This window comes from Perna viridis, chromosome 12 (assembly GCF_037379345.1).
Source record: "Perna viridis isolate PV_CMFRI_1.1 ecotype Kerala chromosome 12, ASM3737934v1, whole genome shotgun sequence".
Lineage (NCBI taxonomy): Eukaryota > Metazoa > Mollusca > Bivalvia > Mytilida > Mytilidae > Perna > Perna viridis.
In genome coordinates this window covers 17,169,885-17,187,989 of record NC_142456.1, presented here as the reverse complement: position 1 = coordinate 17,187,989, position 18,105 = coordinate 17,169,885, and the positions used below count along the sequence as shown (strand labels likewise).

The 18,105-nt window shown below is 31.8% G+C and overlaps 3 long non-coding RNA genes across 5 annotated transcripts; all 3 read left to right on the top strand.

Annotated features, from left to right (window-relative positions):
- The first annotated feature begins 449 nt into the window (after positions 1-449).
- Positions 450-5,920, top strand: LOC148601492 (uncharacterized). Its single transcript, XR_015917077.1, has 5 exons — positions 450-585; positions 3,679-3,729; positions 4,874-4,924; positions 5,264-5,314; positions 5,783-5,920. It is a non-coding gene; the product is annotated as an uncharacterized LOC148601492 (long non-coding RNA).
- LOC148601491 (uncharacterized) lies at positions 5,849-11,423 on the top strand. Of its 2 annotated transcripts, none has more exons than XR_015917078.1 (5): positions 5,849-5,984; positions 9,078-9,128; positions 10,273-10,323; positions 10,663-10,713; positions 11,286-11,423. It is a non-coding gene; the product is annotated as an uncharacterized LOC148601491 (long non-coding RNA). The 2 variants fall into 2 exon arrangements; XR_015917079.1 differs by lacking the exon at positions 5,849-5,984 and adding an exon at positions 7,013-8,924.
- Positions 11,352-17,844, top strand: LOC148601490 (uncharacterized). Of its 2 annotated transcripts, none has more exons than XR_015917076.1 (6): positions 11,352-11,487; positions 14,591-14,641; positions 15,312-15,362; positions 15,639-15,694; positions 16,031-16,081; positions 17,708-17,844. It is a non-coding gene; the product is annotated as an uncharacterized LOC148601490 (long non-coding RNA). The 2 variants fall into 2 exon arrangements; XR_015917075.1 differs by having other exon boundaries at positions 15,639-15,723.
- The last annotated feature ends 261 nt before the right edge of the window (positions 17,845-18,105 follow it).

Here is an 18,105-nt window from a genome sequence, read left to right as displayed (position 1 = left end):
TAGATATCAATGCATTTACATTTAAGTATAACTCCACCTATGCATATCATTATTAACTTAATCCAAAAAGTTTTTGATTGGAAATCCTTATATAGTCATAGGCTTAGAATATTTGCACTCTAACCAGTAAAATTTATTTCACTTTATATTGCATTTTAAGCAAATGAGCACAGGGAGGTTAGTTTTTAGGACATAACAATTGTAATTGAACAGTTTCATTGATTATCTTAAGATGTATTTCATTCCCTACCTGATTTTTAGACAGACCAGTACTTGATAACTCTGTGTTCTGAAGTTAAACATGGTTCAAAATCCATCATAATGTTTTTCGTTGTTAAATACAATGTATATACCTTTTTTAATGGCTGCATCTTGTGTTTCAGTGTTGATGCGTCTAATGGAGATGGATATGGACGCATGGTAAACGACAAACATGGTTCAAAATCTAATTGTAGGATGAAAAAATATTTTGAAGTCGATGGCAGTTTTCCAAAATTGGGGCTTTTTGCAATCAGAAATATAGGAGTAGAAGAAGAGTTAAGATACGACTATGGTGTGTCAAATCTCCCATGGAGAAAGATGAAGGTAATTTGGGCCCTGTATCAAGGATTTGTACACCCTATTGTGTTCATTTCATAATTGTCTGTCTCTCAACAATTTTGTCAATTCTTAAACTCGTGAATTATACACTGTGTATTCTGTTACACATAGTGTAGATGTATTATTTGATGGTCTGAGTGCCAATTAAGTCATCATTTGAGGTTTTTAAATGTTAATTTAAGAATGGATTGATGGATTGTATTAAGTCTCTGTACAACTTTTGAGTACTAAAGAATACAAGTCAACTTTAAGCTTTAACATTAATTTGCTTCTTTTAGCATTACACGGCCCGATTTAGAGGTAACTTTGGCATATAAAAAGGAAATCTTTTCTTTAAAAATATAAAGTATAGTTTAGTTTAAGGATTTTTTCAGTATTGTAATTCTTTTTGTATTTTATTCCATTCCCCACAAACAAAGTTTCAGGGGTATATAGGAATCACCCAAGACATCTGTCTATATACCTTGTAAGTGCAGTTCCTCCTGAATTGCTCTATGGATTTTAATGAAACTTTACACAAAGGAAGTACACCATATGAGAAAGTCATGATGTTTGCTCTTAGATCATGTGAAGCAGAATATTCAAGGTAAACATGCATCAATTACAAAAATGTATTTAATGTGCAGTTGTATTGACTTTTCAGAAAGGGGATGCCAAACCAGTACTATACAGCAGACCAAGTAATTTAATGTTTCATTTTGTTTTATTTATGTTTTTTTATGACTGCAAACTTTTAAAACTTTAAATAGTTTGAATTGACTTACTGTACCCACAGATGTTGGAAATATCTGTATGGGCTCGTTCTGTACAAAACAACCAGATACAGTACAATATATTAAGTATTTTATGACAAAATTTATTGCCAAATGTTTTCCTGTATGACATGATTATGCAGGGACTATTAGTTCCTCAATGTACAGTTATAGTTATTTGGATAAATTTGTGGCTGTATTATAGCATCATGATGTCAGCATCGTTGTTTTTGGAATTAAGTGGCAGAAAGTGGTCAGAAACAAGCATTTTCATGATATCCAGAGAATAACTTGACAGTAAGTGAAAGGATCTCTGAATAATTACCACAGAGTGCCATACCTTCCAATTAACGCGTGTGCAACCTCCACTGGCCAACTCGCCGTAGGCATATACAAATTGCCTTTGGCTATTGCTTAATACTGAACACCAACGTAGCAAGTGATAATTTCCTAACAAGTATTTTAATGACAATTCAGTTTTAAATATCTTAAACATCCCGAAATATTACTGCTACCTTATACTTCATGTTAAGTTTTTATGGGTAGTACTTAAACCAAACTGGCAAATGAAATTTAATTTGGCGATTTGAAATGGAAAGTTTCTCAACAATTTGGCAAGAAAAATAAACAAAAGGTTTTATAGGGTTGTCACTTACACCATTTAGGAGTTAGGGACCGAAAAGGGGCAAGAAATGAGCATTTCCATGATATCTGGATCATAACTTGACTAAAAGTTAATGGATCTCTGTGAAATTGTACCATGAAGTGCCACACCTGGGATAGATTTTGAGGGTTGTTACTGGGACCAATTATGAAGACGGGGCCATTTCCAGGCTGGTTCTCATTCTGTGTCAACTATTAAGTAGGAATCAAAATTTAGAGTTAAATCATGCTTAATTGGTGTGTCCATACTTGCCCCAGCTGTCCAGGGTTTAATCTCCGCAGTCATATCAAGCTGTGTGTAGCGAAGCATTTTTAATTTTATGATTTTGTTTCTGGAAAGTTTAATGTATACCACATTAAGCAAAATGCATGATAAAGCTTTCACAGTATCTTTATTACATGAACATGTTTCTATTGTGCACCTCCTATTTTAGATTTTGATCAAAATCAATTATAGCTTTTCATACAGCAAAACATGGACTTTGTGGGTTATGGGAACATGGGGGTACCCATTTCTTATTTGATACACCTTCTACACTGCTGAATGTTATTTAATGACATTTTCACAGAATATTTATTTATAGTTAGTATTGAATATAATTGCTCTTTCTATTCTAGATTTTTTTTTATGTTTCAAATTAGCAAATATTGACTTTCTAAATTCTGTCACTCTTTCTGCACAACTGATTTGAATTTAATAAAACTTTCACAGAATCTTTTTTTACATATAAGCATTGTTCAACCTTTTTCTTTAAATTTTGATCCAAATCAGTTTTGAGATCAATAGATGCATGTTATCAAGTGAGGGAGTGTCTTTATCAAAATTAGTGAGCATTACTCACACAGTTTTTCTACTTACATGTAAAACACACTTTCCAATTTTACTAAAATGAAGTGATGAACAAAAACAGGTTACATGCTAATGCATTATTTTTTTATTTACTTAATTTGTTTCTTAATTGGCATTAAATTGAACCAGAAACAACTTATTCCTGTTTAGTTTGCATGTATTTTCTTACCTGAATTGTTTTACAACATTTTAAAAGTGTTAATTTTTTATTCTTTTTCTTAAACACTCACATCTTTTTGGGAAATTAAATTAAAAAAAATTGACACAAAATATAAAGCGCTCTATATTCATTATTTTGTTAAAGAGACTGAACATTAGTGGTTTAAAAATTGAGACAAAAGGTGGGTATACTTTAGGTGACCTTGACAGAATGGTTTTGAAATATTTTCTACCCAGAAATTACTAACCGATTTTAAACCAATCTTAGTACAAATGATTTGAATGTTATCTTGATTAAGATAAGTGAATCGCATGGATGCCACTGTGATTGTATACCTTATATTTTAAATATAATTTACGAGTATAACACATTTTTGGTATTAATTTTTTCATAACTACCACATGTGCCATGAAAAAGACTTCAAGTTGATGATCAAGTCACGTTATATCTTGAATGAAAATATCAGAAAATATCAACTATCCATGTTGAAACTATGAAAGGTAACCACAACGCACTTTAAATTGTAGCTAGACTAACAGAGGTCAATTTTTTTAACATGGAACTAAATTGTATATTGTAAAACGGAGGTAAAATTTCTTGAGCTTGTCAGACATTATTTTGGAATTTTTTTTATGTTTTTTCTTCCTTTTCAGGAGAGGGTAGTGACCAAATGTTGACAGAAGTACAAGAATGTCTTGATAAAGGTAAGGTTGTCAAAATTCCAGGATGTCATCTAAAGTAAATTGAAATCTAGATTTGATATTCCATCTAAATTGAATTCTTGTAATAACATACTGAGATAAAATTTTCTTAACACACCCCTTGTTCTGGTTTTTAGACAGACCAATAGAGGTACACACACCACTATATGAATTGTAGCTAGATGACCAGAGGTCAAATTATTTTAACATAGAACGCAATTATAAATTGTAGCTAAACAAACAGAGTGTCACGAGTACCGAGCGTTTATACTAACACGTATTGTTTCTCATTTCAAAATTTCTTAATGAGTTCTTTTAGGGATCTTCATTTACTCTAAAGCTCAACTGTTTTTGACGCATGAACAGTGAAACTTATTTATGTAAACACAATGATATATCTATTCTCTATACTCAAAATTTAATCTAACTAAATCAAAATCAACTCAATAGCTTTTATCTAAACCCTTAATAGAAACTGCTCACTGAGTATGTTCAATGAGTTACTCACTAGAACATTTATTGAAACAAAATGAGAAAAGTACCATATGTAATTCTATTTTCACTTAATACTTATAAAACACAATTAACTTTATGGTATCTAGACAATGGCTATGTCTTAGAACGAGGCTCTTGCCAAAAGATTACTAAATACTAAATACAATTTCTCTTTAGAAGTATCCTTTATATAACACAATAACTTTATATCGCAATTTAGACGACGTCAATCACTATGCAAGACTTTCATCTAACCTCTGACCACCAGATCTAAAAGAAAGTGAATTACAGATTACATCGGCTTTTATTTGTCCAGGTCACATGACTTAACCATATGACTGGATAAATCTATAAAAGCCAAAGGGGTATTTACAAATTACCAACCATACCATTGAATTGAAAATGGTGGGATTCACCACTCTCAAATAAACTAGTTCAACGTATTGTATACAAAAGATGTATTTTGTTGATAAAATCATAGATTTGTCTGAATCTGAACACAATTGACAACAGCATAATTCACAGCTGTTCATAAATCAATTTTATTACAAAAGGTAAAATTTCTTGAACATCAAACCAGCTATTAAATGTAGATAGACCATGTGGTTAGATATTGTTTTCGGAATTTTTGTGACATTTTCTTCCTTTACAGAAGATGGCAGTGACCAGACGTTGACAGAACTACATAAATGTCCTGATAAAGGTAAGGTTGTCAAAATTCCAGGATGTCATCTTAAGTAAATTAAAATCTAGATATGATGTTTCCACTAAATTGAATTCTTGTAATAACAAACTGAGGTAAAATTTTCTGAACACACCTCTTGCTCTGGTTTTTAGACCGATAAAGGTACACACCACTATATAAATTGTAGCTAGATGACCAGAGGTCAAATTATTTTAACATGGAACACAATTATAAATTGTAACTAAACAAACCGAGGTAAAATTTCTTGAAAATCAAACCAGCTATAAACTGTAGATAGGCCATGTGCTTAGATATTGTTTTTGAAATTTTTGTGACTTTTATTTTTTTCCTTTTCAGAAGATGGCAGTGACAAGAAGTTGACAGAACAACATGAATGTCCTGATAAAGGTAAGGTTGTCAAAATTCCAGGATGTCATCTTAAGTAAATTGAAAGCTAGATTTGATATTTCATAAAATACATGTGTAGAGATTATAGATATCAATGCATTTACATTTAAGTATAACTCCACCTATGCATATCATTATTAACTTAATCCAAAAAGTTTTTGATTGGAAATCCTTATATAGTCATAGGCTTAGAATATTTGCACTCTAACCAGTAAAATTTATTTCACTTTATATTGCATTTTAAGCAAATGAGCACAGGGAGGTTAGTTTTTAGGACATAACAATTGTAATTGAACAGTTTCATTGATTATCTTAAGATGTATTTCATTCCCTACCTGATTTTTAGACAGACCAGTACTTGATAACTCTGTGTTCTGAAGTTAAACATGGTTCAAAATCCATCATAATGTTTTTCGTTGTTAAATACAATGTATATACCTTTTTTAATGGCTGCATCTTGTGTTTCAGTGTTGATGCGTCTAATGGAGATGGATATGGACGCATGGTAAACGACAAACATGGTTCAAAATCTAATTGTAGGATGAAAAAATATTTTGAAGTCGATGGCAGTTTTCCAAAATTGGGGCTTTTTGCAATCAGAAATATAGGAGTAGAAGAAGAGTTAAGATACGACTATGGTGTGTCAAATCTCCCATGGAGAAAGATGAAGGTAATTTGGGCCCTGTATCAAGGATTTGTACACCCTATTGTGTTCATTTCATAATTGTCTGTCTCTCAACAATTTTGTCAATTCTTAAACTCGTGAATTATACACTGTGTATTCTGTTACACATAGTGTAGATGTATTATTTGATGGTCTGAGTGCCAATTAAGTCATCATTTGAGGTTTTTAAATGTTAATTTAAGAATGGATTGATGGATTGTATTAAGTCTCTGTACAACTTTTGAGTACTAAAGAATACAAGTCAACTTTAAGCTTTAACATTAATTTGCTTCTTTTAGCATTACACGGCCCGATTTAGAGGTAACTTTGGCATATAAAAAGGAAATCTTTTCTTTAAAAATATAAAGTATAGTTTAGTTTAAGGATTTTTTCAGTATTGTAATTCTTTTTGTATTTTATTCCATTCCCCACAAACAAAGTTTCAGGGGTATATAGGAATCACCCAAGACATCTGTCTATATACCTTGTAAGTGCAGTTCCTCCTGAATTGCTCTATGGATTTTAATGAAACTTTACACAAAGGAAGTACACCATATGAGAAAGTCATGATGTTTGCTCTTAGATCATGTGAAGCAGAATATTCAAGGTAAACATGCATCAATTACAAAAATGTATTTAATGTGCAGTTGTATTGACTTTTCAGAAAGGGGATGCCAAACCAGTACTATACAGCAGACCAAGTAATTTAATGTTTCATTTTGTTTTATTTATGTTTTTTTATGACTGCAAACTTTTAAAACTTTAAATAATTTGAATTGACTTACTGTACCCACAGATGTTGGAAATATCTGTATGGGCTCGTTCTGTACAAAACAACCAGATACAGTACAATATATTAAGTATTTTATGACAAAATTTATTGCCAAATGTTTTCCTGTATGACATGATTATGCAGGGACTATTAGTTCCTCAATGTACAGTTATAGTTATTTGGATAAATTTGTGGCTGTATTATGGCATCATGATGTCAGCATCGTTGTTTTTGGAATTAAGTGGCATAAAGTGGTCAGAAACAAGCATTTTCATGATATCCAGAGAATAACTTGACAGTAAGTGAAAGGATCTCTGAATAATTACCACAGAGTGCCATACCTTCCAATTAACGCGTGTGCAACCTCCACTGGCCAACTCGCCGTAGGCATATACAAATTGCCTTTGGCTATTGCTTAATACTGAACACCAACGTAGCAAGTGATAATTTCCTAACAAGTATTTTAATGACAATTCAGTTTTAAATATCTTAAACATCCCGAAATATTACTGCTACCTTATACTTCATGTTAAGTTTTTATGGGTAGTACTTAAACCAAACTGGCAAATGAAATTTAATTTGGCGATTTGAAATGGAAAGTTTCTCAACAATTTGGCAAGAAAAATAAACAAAAGGTTTTATAGGGTTGTCACTTACACCATTTAGGAGTTAGGGACCGAAAAGGGGCAAGAAATGAGCATTTCCATGATATCTGGATCATAACTTGACTAAAAGTTAATGGATCTCTGTGAAATTGTACCATGAAGTGCCACACCTGGGATAGATTTTGAGGGTTGTTACTGGGACCAATTATGAAGACGGGGCCATTTCCAGGCTGGTTCTCATTCTGTGTCAACTATTAAGTAGGAATCAAAATTTAGAGTTAAATCATGCTTAATTGGTGTGTCCATACTTGCCCCAGCTGTCCAGGGTTTAATCTCCGCAGTCATATCAAGCTGTGTGTAGCGAAGCATTTTTAATTTTATGATTTTGTTTCTGGAAAGTTTAATGTATACCACATTAAGCAAAATGCATGATAAAGCTTTCACAGTATCTTTATTACATGAACATGTTTCTATTGTGCACCTCCTATTTTAGATTTTGATCAAAATCAATTATAGCTTTTCATACAGCAAAACATGGACTTTGTGGGTTATGGGAACATGGGGGTACCCATTTCTTATTTGATACACCTTCTACACTGCTGAATGTTATTTAATGACATTTTCACAGAATATTTATTTATAGTTAGTATTGAATATAATTGCTCTTTCTATTCTAGATTTTTTTTTATGTTTCAAATTAGCAAACATTGACTCTCTAAATTCTGTCACTCTTTCTGCACAACTGATTTGAATTTAATAAAACTTTCACAGAATCTTTTTTTACATATAAGCATTGTTCAACCTTTTTCTTTAAATTTTGATCCAAATCAGTTTTGAGATCAATAGATGCATGTTATCAAGTGAGGGAGTGTCTTTATCAAAATTAGTGAGCATTACTCACACAGTTTTTCTACTTACATGTAAAACACACTTTCCAATTTTACTAAAATGAAGTGATGAACAAAAACAGGTTACATGCTAATGCATTATTTTTTTATTTACTTAATTTGTTTCTTAATTGGCATTAAATTGAACCAGAAACAACTTATTCCTGTTTAGTTTGCATGTATTTTCTTACCTGAATTGTTTTACAACATTTTAAAAGTGTTAATTTTTTATTCTTTTTCTTAAACACTCACATATTTTTGGGAAATTAAATAAAAAAAATTGACACAAAATATAAAGCGCTCTATATTCATTATTTTGTTAAAGAGACTGAACATTAGTGGTTTAAAAATTGAGACAAAAGGTGGGTATACTTTAGGTGACCTTGACAGAATGGTTTTGAAAATATTTTCTACCCAGAAATTACTAACCGATTTTAAACCAATCTTAGTACAAATGATTTGAATGTTATCTTGATTAAGATAAGTGAATCGCATGGATGCCACTGTGATTGTATACCTTATATTTTAAATATAATTTACGAGTATAACACATTTTTGGTATTGATTTTTTCATAACTACCACATGTGCCATGAAAAAGACTTCAAGTTGATGATCAAGTCACGTTATATCTTAAATGAAAATATCAGAAAATATCAACTATCCATGTTGAAACTATGAAAGGTAACTACAACGCACTTTAAATTGTAGCTAGACTAACAGAGGTCAATTTTTTTAACATGGAACTAAATTGTATATTGTAAAACGGAGGTAAAATTTCTTGAGCTTGTCAGACATTATTTTGGAATTTTTTTTATGTTTTTTCTTCCTTTTCAGGAGAGGGTAGTGACCAAATGTTGACAGAAGTACAAGAATGTCTTGATAAAGGTAAGGTTGTCAAAATTCCAGGATGTCATCTAAAGTAAATTGAAATCTAGATTTGATATTCCATCTAAATTGAATTCTTGTAATAACATACTGAGATAAAATTTTCTTAACACACCCCTTGTTCTGGTTTTTAGACAGACCAATAGAGGTACACACACCACTATATGAATTGTAGCTAGATGACCAGAGGTCAAATTATTTTAACATAGAACGCAATTATAAATTGTAGCTAAACAAACAGAGTGTCACGAGTACCGAGCGTTTATACTAACACGTATTGTTTCTCATTTCAAAATTTCTTAATGAGTTCTTTTAGGGATCTTCATTTACTCTAAAGCTCAACTGTTTTTGACGCATGAACAGTAAAACTTATTTATGTAAACACAATGATATATCTATTCTCTATACTCAAAATTTAATCTAACTAAATCAAAATCAACTCAATAGCTTTTATCTAAACCCTTAATAGAAACTGCTCACTGAGTATGTTCAATGAGTTACTCACTAGAACATTTATTGAAACAAAATGAGAAAAGTACCATATGTAATTCTATTTTCACTTAATACTTATAAAACACAATTAACTTTATGGTATCTAGACAATGACTATGTCTTAGAACGAGGCTCTTGCCAAAAGATTACTAAATACTAAATACAATTTCTCTTTAGAAGTATCCTTTATATAACACAATAACTTTATATCGCAATTTAGACGACGTCAATCACTATGCAAGACTTTCATCTAACCTCTGACCACCAGATCTAAAAGAAAGTGAATTACAGATTACATCGGCTTTTATTTGTCCAGGTCACATGACTTAACCATATGACTGGATAAATCTATAAAAGCCAAAGGGGTATTTACAAATTACCAACCATACCATTGAATTGAAAATGGTGGGATTCACCACTCTCAAATAAACTAGTTCAACGTATTGTATACAAAAGATGTATTTTGCTGATAAAATCATAGATTTGTCTGAATCTGAACACAATTGACAACAGCATAATTCACAGCTGTTCATAAATCAATTTTATTACAAAAGGTAAAATTTCTTGAACATCAAACCAGCTATTAAATGTAGATAGACCATGTGGTTAGATATTGTTTTCGGAATTTTTGTGACATTTTCTTCCTTTACAGAAGATGGCAGTGACCAGACGTTGACAGAACTACATAAATGTCCTGATAAAGGTAAGGTTGTCAAAATTCCAGGATGTCATCTTAAGTAAATTAAAATCTAGATATGATGTTTCCACTAAATTGAATTCTTGTAATAACAAACTGAGGTAAAATTTTCTGAACACACCTCTTGCTCTGGTTTTTAGACCGATAAAGGTACACACCACTATATGAATTGTAGCTAGATGACCAGAGGTCAAATTATTTTAACATGGAACACAATTATAAATTGTAACTAAACAAACCGAGGTAAAATTTCTTGAAAATCAAACCAGCTATAAACTGTAGATAGGCCATGTGCTTAGATATTGTTTTTGAAATTTTTGTGACTTTTATTTTTTTCCTTTTCAGAAGATGGCAGTGACAAGAAGTTGACAGAACAACATGAATGTCCTGATAAAGGTAAGGTTGTCAAAATTCTTGTTTCTTGTTGGTCATCTTTTAAACAAAAAAAAAAAAGATATGTCTCACCTCTTGGGAAATTTACACTAAACATGTCCACAGTTATTTTTGTAGTCTAGAATAAAAAAAACTGATTAATGATCAGCTCGCCTAAAGTGACAGCTTTTATAAAATACATGTGTAGAGATTATAGATTTCAATGCATTTACATTTAAGTATAACTCCACCTATGCATATCATTATTAACTTAATCCAAAAAGTTTTTGATTGGAAATCCTTATATAGTCATAGGCTTAGAATATTTGCACTCTAACCAGTAAAATTATTTCACTTTATATTGCATTTTAAGCAAATGAGCACAGGGAGGTTAGTTTTTAGGACATAACAATTGTAATTGAACAGTTTCATTGATTATCTTAAGATGTATTTCATTCCCTACCTGATTTTTAGACAGACCAGTACTTGATAACTCTGTGTTCTGAAGTTAAACATGGTTCAAAATCCATCATAATGTTTTTCGTTGTTAAATACAATGTATATACCTTTTTTAATGGCTGCATCTTGTGTTTCAGTGTTGATGCGTCTAATGGAGATGGATATGGACGCATGGTAAACGACAAACATGGTTCAAAATCTAATTGTAGGATGAAAAAATATTTTGAAGTCGATGGCAGTTTTCCAAAATTGGGGCTTTTTGCAATCAGAAATATAGGAGTAGAAGAAGAGTTAAGATACGACTATGGTGTGTCAAATCTCCCATGGAGAAAGATGAAGGTAATTTGGGCCCTGTATCAAGGATTTGTACACCCTATTGTGTTCATTTCATAATTGTCTGTCTCTCAACAATTTTGTCAATTCTTAAACTCGTGAATTATACACTGTGTATTCTGTTACACATAGTGTAGATGTATTATTTGATGGTCTGAGTGCCAATTAAGTCATCATTTGAGGTTTTTAAATGTTAATTTAAGAATGGATTGATGGATTGTATTAAGTCTCTGTACAACTTTTGAGTACTAAAGAATACAAGTCAACTTTAAGCTTTAACATTAATTTGCTTCTTTTAGCATTATACGGCCCGATTTAGAGGTAACTTTGGCATATAAAAAGGAAATCTTTTCTTTAAAAATATAAAGTATAGTTTAGTTTAAGGATTTTTTCAGTATTGTAATTCTTTTTGTATTTTATTCCATTCCCCACAAACAAAGTTTCAGGGGTATATAGGAATCACCCAAGACATCTGTCTATATACCTTGTAAGTGCAGTTCCTCCTGAATTGCTCTATGGATTTTAATGAAACTTTACACAAAGGAAGTACACCATATGAGAAAGTCATGATGTTTGCTCTTAGATCATGTGAAGCAGAATATTCAAGGTAAACATGCATCAATTACAAAAATGTATTTAATGTGCAGTTGTATTGACTTTTCAGAAAGGGGATGCCAAACCAGTACTATACAGCAGACCAAGTAATTTAATGTTTCATTTTGTTTTATTTATGTTTTTTTATGACTGCAAACTTTTAAAACTTTAAATAGTTTGAATTGACTTACTGTACCCACAGATGTTGGAAATATCTGTATGGGCTCGTTCTGTACAAAACAACCAGATACAGTACAATATATTAAGTATTTTATGACAAAATTTATTGCCAAATGTTTTCCTGTATGACATGATTATGCAGGGACTATTAGTTCCTCAATGTACAGTTATAGTTATTTGGATAAATTTGTGGCTGTATTATGGCATCATGATGTCAGCATCGTTGTTTTTGGAATTAAGTGGCAGAAAGTGGTCAGAAACAAGCATTTTCATGATATCCAGAGAATAACTTGACAGTAAGTGAAAGGATCTCTGAATAATTACCACAGAGTGCCATACCTTCCAATTAACGCGTGTGCAACCTCCACTGGCCAACTCGCCGTAGGCATATACAAATTGCCTTTGGCTATTGCTTAATACTGAACACCAACGTAGCAAGTGATAATTTCCTAACAAGTATTTTAATGACAATTCAGTTTTAAATATCTTAAACATCCCGAAATATTACTGCTACCTTATACTTCATGTTAAGTTTTTATGGGTAGTACTTAAACCAAACTGGCAAATGAAATTTAATTTGGCGATTTGAAATGGAAAGTTTCTCAACAATTTGGCAAGAAAAATAAACAAAAGGTTTTATAGGGTTGTCACTTACACCATTTAGGAGTTAGGGACCGAAAAGGGGCAAGAAATGAGCATTTCCATGATATCTGGATCATAACTTGACTAAAAGTTAATGGATCTCTGTGAAATTGTACCATGAAGTGCCACACCTGGGATAGATTTTGAGGGTTGTTACTGGGACCAATTATGAAGACGGGGCCATTTCCAGGCTGGTTCTCATTCTGTGTCAACTATTAAGTAGGAATCAAAATTTAGAGTTAAATCATGCTTAATTGGTGTGTCCATACTTGCCCCAGCTGTCCAGGGTTTAATCTCCGCAGTCATATCAAGCTGTGTGTAGCGAAGCATTTTTAATTTTATGATTTTGTTTCTGGAAAGTTTAATGTATACCACATTAAGCAAAATGCATGATAAAGCTTTCACAGTATCTTTATTACATGAACATGTTTCTATTGTGCACCTCCTATTTTAGATTTTGATCAAAATCAATTATAGCTTTTCATACAGCAAAACATGGACTTTGTGGGTTATGGGAACATGGGGGTACCCATTTCTTATTTGATACACCTTCTACACTGCTGAATGTTATTTAATGACATTTTCACAGAATATTTATTTATAGTTAGTATTGAATATAATTGCTCTTTCTATTCTAGATTTTTGTTTTATGTTTCAAATTAGCAAACATTGACTTTCTAAATTCTGTCACTCTTTCTGCACAACTGATTTGAATTTAATAAAACTTTCACAGAATCTTTTTTTACATATAAGCATTGTTCAACCTTTTTCTTTAAATTTTGATCCAAATCAGTTTTGAGATCAATAGATGCATGTTATCAAGTGAGGGAGTGTCTTTATCAAAATTAGTGAGCATTACTCACACAGTTTTTCTACTTACATGTAAAACACACTTTCCAATTTTACTAAAATGAAGTGATGAACAAAAACAGGTTACATGCTAATGCCTTATTTTTTTATTTACTTAATTTGTTTCTTAATTGGCATTAAATTGAACCAGAAACAACTTATTCCTGTTTAGTTTGCATGTATTTTCTTACCTGAATTGTTTTACAACATTTTAAAAGTGTTAATTTTTTATTCTTTTTCTTAAACACTCACATCTTTTTGGGAAATTAAATAAAAAAAATTGACACAAAATATAAAGCGCTCTATATTCATTATTTTGTTAAAGAGACTGAACATTAGTGGTTTAAAAATTGAGACAAAAGGTGGGTATACTTTAGGTGACCTTGACAGAATGGTTTTGAAAATATTTTCTACCCAGAAATTACTAACCGATTTTAAACCAATCTTAGTACAAATGATTTGAATGTTATCTTGATTAAGATAAGTGAATCTCATGGATGCCACTGTGATTGTATACCTTACATTTTAAATATAATTTTCGAGTATAACACATTTTTGGTATTGATTTTTTCAAAACTACCACATGTGCCATGAAAAAGACTTCAAGTTGATGATCAAGTCACGTTATATCTTGAATGAAAATATCAGAAAATATCAACTATCCATCTTGAAACTATGAAAGGTAATCACAACGCACTTTAAATTGTAGCTAGACTAACAGAGGTCAATTTTTTTAACATGGAACTAAATTATAAATTATATATTGTAAAACGGAGGTAAAATTTCTTGAGCTTGTCAGACATTATTTTGGATTTTTTTTTAAATGTTTTTTCTTCCTTTTCAGGAGAGGGTAGTGACCAAATGTTGACAGAAGTACATGAATGTCTTGATAAAGGTAAGGTTGTCAAAATTCCAGGATGTCATCTAAAGTAAATTGAAATCTAGATTTGATATTCCATCTAAATTGAATTCTTGTAATAACATACTGAGATAAAATTTTCTTAACACACCCCTTGTTCTGGTTTTTAGACAGACCAATAGAGGTACACACACCACTATATGAATTGTAGCTAGATGACCAGAGGTCAAATTATTTTAACATAGAACGCAATTATAAATTGTAGCTAAACAAACAGAGTGTCACGAGTACCGAGCGTTTATACTAACACGTATTGTTTCTCATTTCAAAATTTCTTAATGAGTTCTTTTAGGGATCTTCATTTACTCTAAAGTTCAACTGTTTTTGACGCATGAACAGTAAAACTTATTTATGTAAACACAATGATATATCTATTCTCTATACTCAAAATTTAATCTAACTAAATCAAAATCAACTCAATAGCTTTTATCTAAACCCTTAATAGAAACTGCTCACTGAGTATGCACAGTGAGTTACTCACTAGAACATTTATTGAAACAAAATGAGAAAAGTACCATATGTAATTCTATTTACACCTTATCCTTATGAAACACAATTAACTTAATGGTATTTAGACGATGTCTGTCTCTGAGAACGAGGCTCTTGCCAAAAGATGACTAAATACTAAATACAATTTCCTTTACAGAAGATGGCAGTGACCAGATGTTGACAGAACAACATGAATGTCCTGGTAAAGGTAAGGTTGTCAAAATTCCAGGATGTCATCTTAAGTAAATTGAAAGCTAGATTTGATATTTCATCTAAATTGAATTCTTATAATAACACACACCACTATATGAATTGTAGCTAGATGACCAGAGGTCAAATTTTTTAACATGGAACAAAATTATAAATTATAACTATATAAACAGAGGAAGAATTTCTTGACCATCAAACCAGCTTTTAAATGTAGATAGACCATGTGGTTAGATATTGTTTTTTGGAATTTTTGTGAAATTTTTTTTCTTTACAGAAGATGGCAGTGACCAGATGTTGACAGAACTACATAAATGTCCTGATAAAGATAAGGTTGTCAAAATTCCAGGATGTCATCTTAAGTAAATTAAAATCTAGATATGATGTTTCCACTAAATTGAATTCTTATAATAACAAACTGAGTTAAAATTTTCTGAACACACCCCTTGTTCTGGTTTTTAGACAGACCGATAAAGGTACACACACCCCTATATGAATTGTAGCTAGATGACCAGAGGTCAATTTTTTAACATGGAACACAATTATCAATTATATATTGATAAACAGAGGTAAAATTTCTTTGAAAACCAAACCAGCTATTAAATGTAGATAGACAATGTGGTTAGATATTGTTTTTTGAAATTTTTATGACATTGTTTTCCTTTACAGAAGATGGCAGTGACCAGATGTTGACAGAACTACATGCATGTCCTGATAAAGGTAAGGTTGTCAAAATTCCAGGATGTCACCCGAAGTAAATTGAAAGCTAGATTTGATGTATGTACTGTATTGAATTCTCAGGGATTGACACCTGTTTTTTCTGGCAGTAGTCCAAGGACTAGTAGATACACAATTTTTAGTAGTCCCTGAACACATTTAGTAGTCCCCATTATTTCTCCATACGTTAAAAAATTACAGGAAATGCAGACACCTTTTTATTGGCTTCAGCAGTTGACTGAAAATAATGCAACAGATGCGAAATAAATATTTTGTTTAAAATCATCGAGTTAAAGACCAGTTTTGGTTAAATCTTTTGGAAACTTAATTTATGACCTCAAATTCAAGGACATTGGATGTATTATGAGGAAATTACCCTTAAAAGCACGAAAATTTTTCATAAAAGTTACGTTATACCGCGTTGCTGTCAACATCGTACTGGTCATAACTAACAACCAAACCGACCAATCACGATTCTTAAAACAGTCACACAAAAATCAATAATGTAAACATTCTATTTTTTAACCGTAGGTGAAAGAAACACATTCCATAAGTTCATTTCTGTCTGACGGCTACAACAATACGATTCATATGACAATGAGACGCAATTAAAAGTCATTTTCAATACTGAATATTTACTAGTCCCGCGGACTATTTCTGCCCAAAATTTCAGTAGTCCCCAGCCAGTTTTAGTCGCCACGGGCGGACTATCGGAAATGTTGATGCCTGATTCTTGTAATGACAAACTGAAGTAAAATTTTCTGAACACACCCCTTGCTCTGGTTTTTAGACAGACCAATAGAGGTACACACACCACTATATGAATTGTAACTATACGACAAGAGGTCAAATGTTTTACTTGAAACACGCTTATAAATTATAGCCAAACAAATGGATGTAAAATTTCTTGAAAATCAAACCAGCTATAAACTACGGTGGCAGAATGCGGCCATGAAAAAAAAAAATTATGTTGTTCCCTCAAGAAAATATGTAGTTCACACAAGATAAGTTTCTCGTTCCCTCAAGAAAATATATCGTCCTCTCAAGATACTACTTCTTTCCCACAAGATACATATATCGCTCCCTCAAGATAATATGTGGTTCCCACAGGGTAAATATCTCGTTCCCACAAGGTAAATATCTCGTTTCCACAAGATAAATATCTCGTTCCCACAACATAATCAATATTATGTTGTTCCCTCAAGAAAGTATGTAGTTCCCACAAGATACATATATTGTTCGCTCAAGAAAATAGATAATATGTCGTTCCCACAAGATAAATATCTATTATGTTATGGGAACGAGATATTTATCTAGTGGGAACCACATATTATCTTGTGGGAACGAGATAGTTATCTTGTGGGAACAACATATTTTCTTGAGCAAACAATATATGTATCTTGTGGGAATGAAGTAGTATCTTGAGGGGACATGGATGAATCCATCAAGGCAGATCAATTTTTGTCACTGATAAGCAGTGACTGGTCAGAAGAAATTTCTAATGCAGCTCTGCAAACTTTATCAACTGGCAAGATGAACAAAGGACAAATAATACCTCTTACAGAGGATATAAGAAAACTCCAATCATTCTTAAATGATAAGACTGACTCACTTATATTTGCTTTGCAGAAATCATTCTCTCAGTCAGCATTTGATGCATTAAATCAGATCACATTAGCACGTCTGGTACTCTTTAACAGAAGGAGAGGAGGAGAAACAGGACGTATTACCGTACAATCTTACTTGTCTAAAGTGACCAAAAATGCTAATTTGAAAGAAATTGAGGACTCCCTCAGCCCAGTTGAATAAATGTTATGTTCTACATTTGAGAGAGTAGAAATTCGTGGGAAGAAAGGTCGAACAGTACCTGTTTTAATTACTCCTTCTCTACAGAGTTGTATTGGTTTTCTACTAAAGTGGAGAAATGAAGCAGGAATAAACAAAGATAATTCATATCTATTTGCAAGATCACATGAGTCCATGAATTCAATAAGAAGCTGTGATGTCCTAAGAAAATTTTCAAAGGA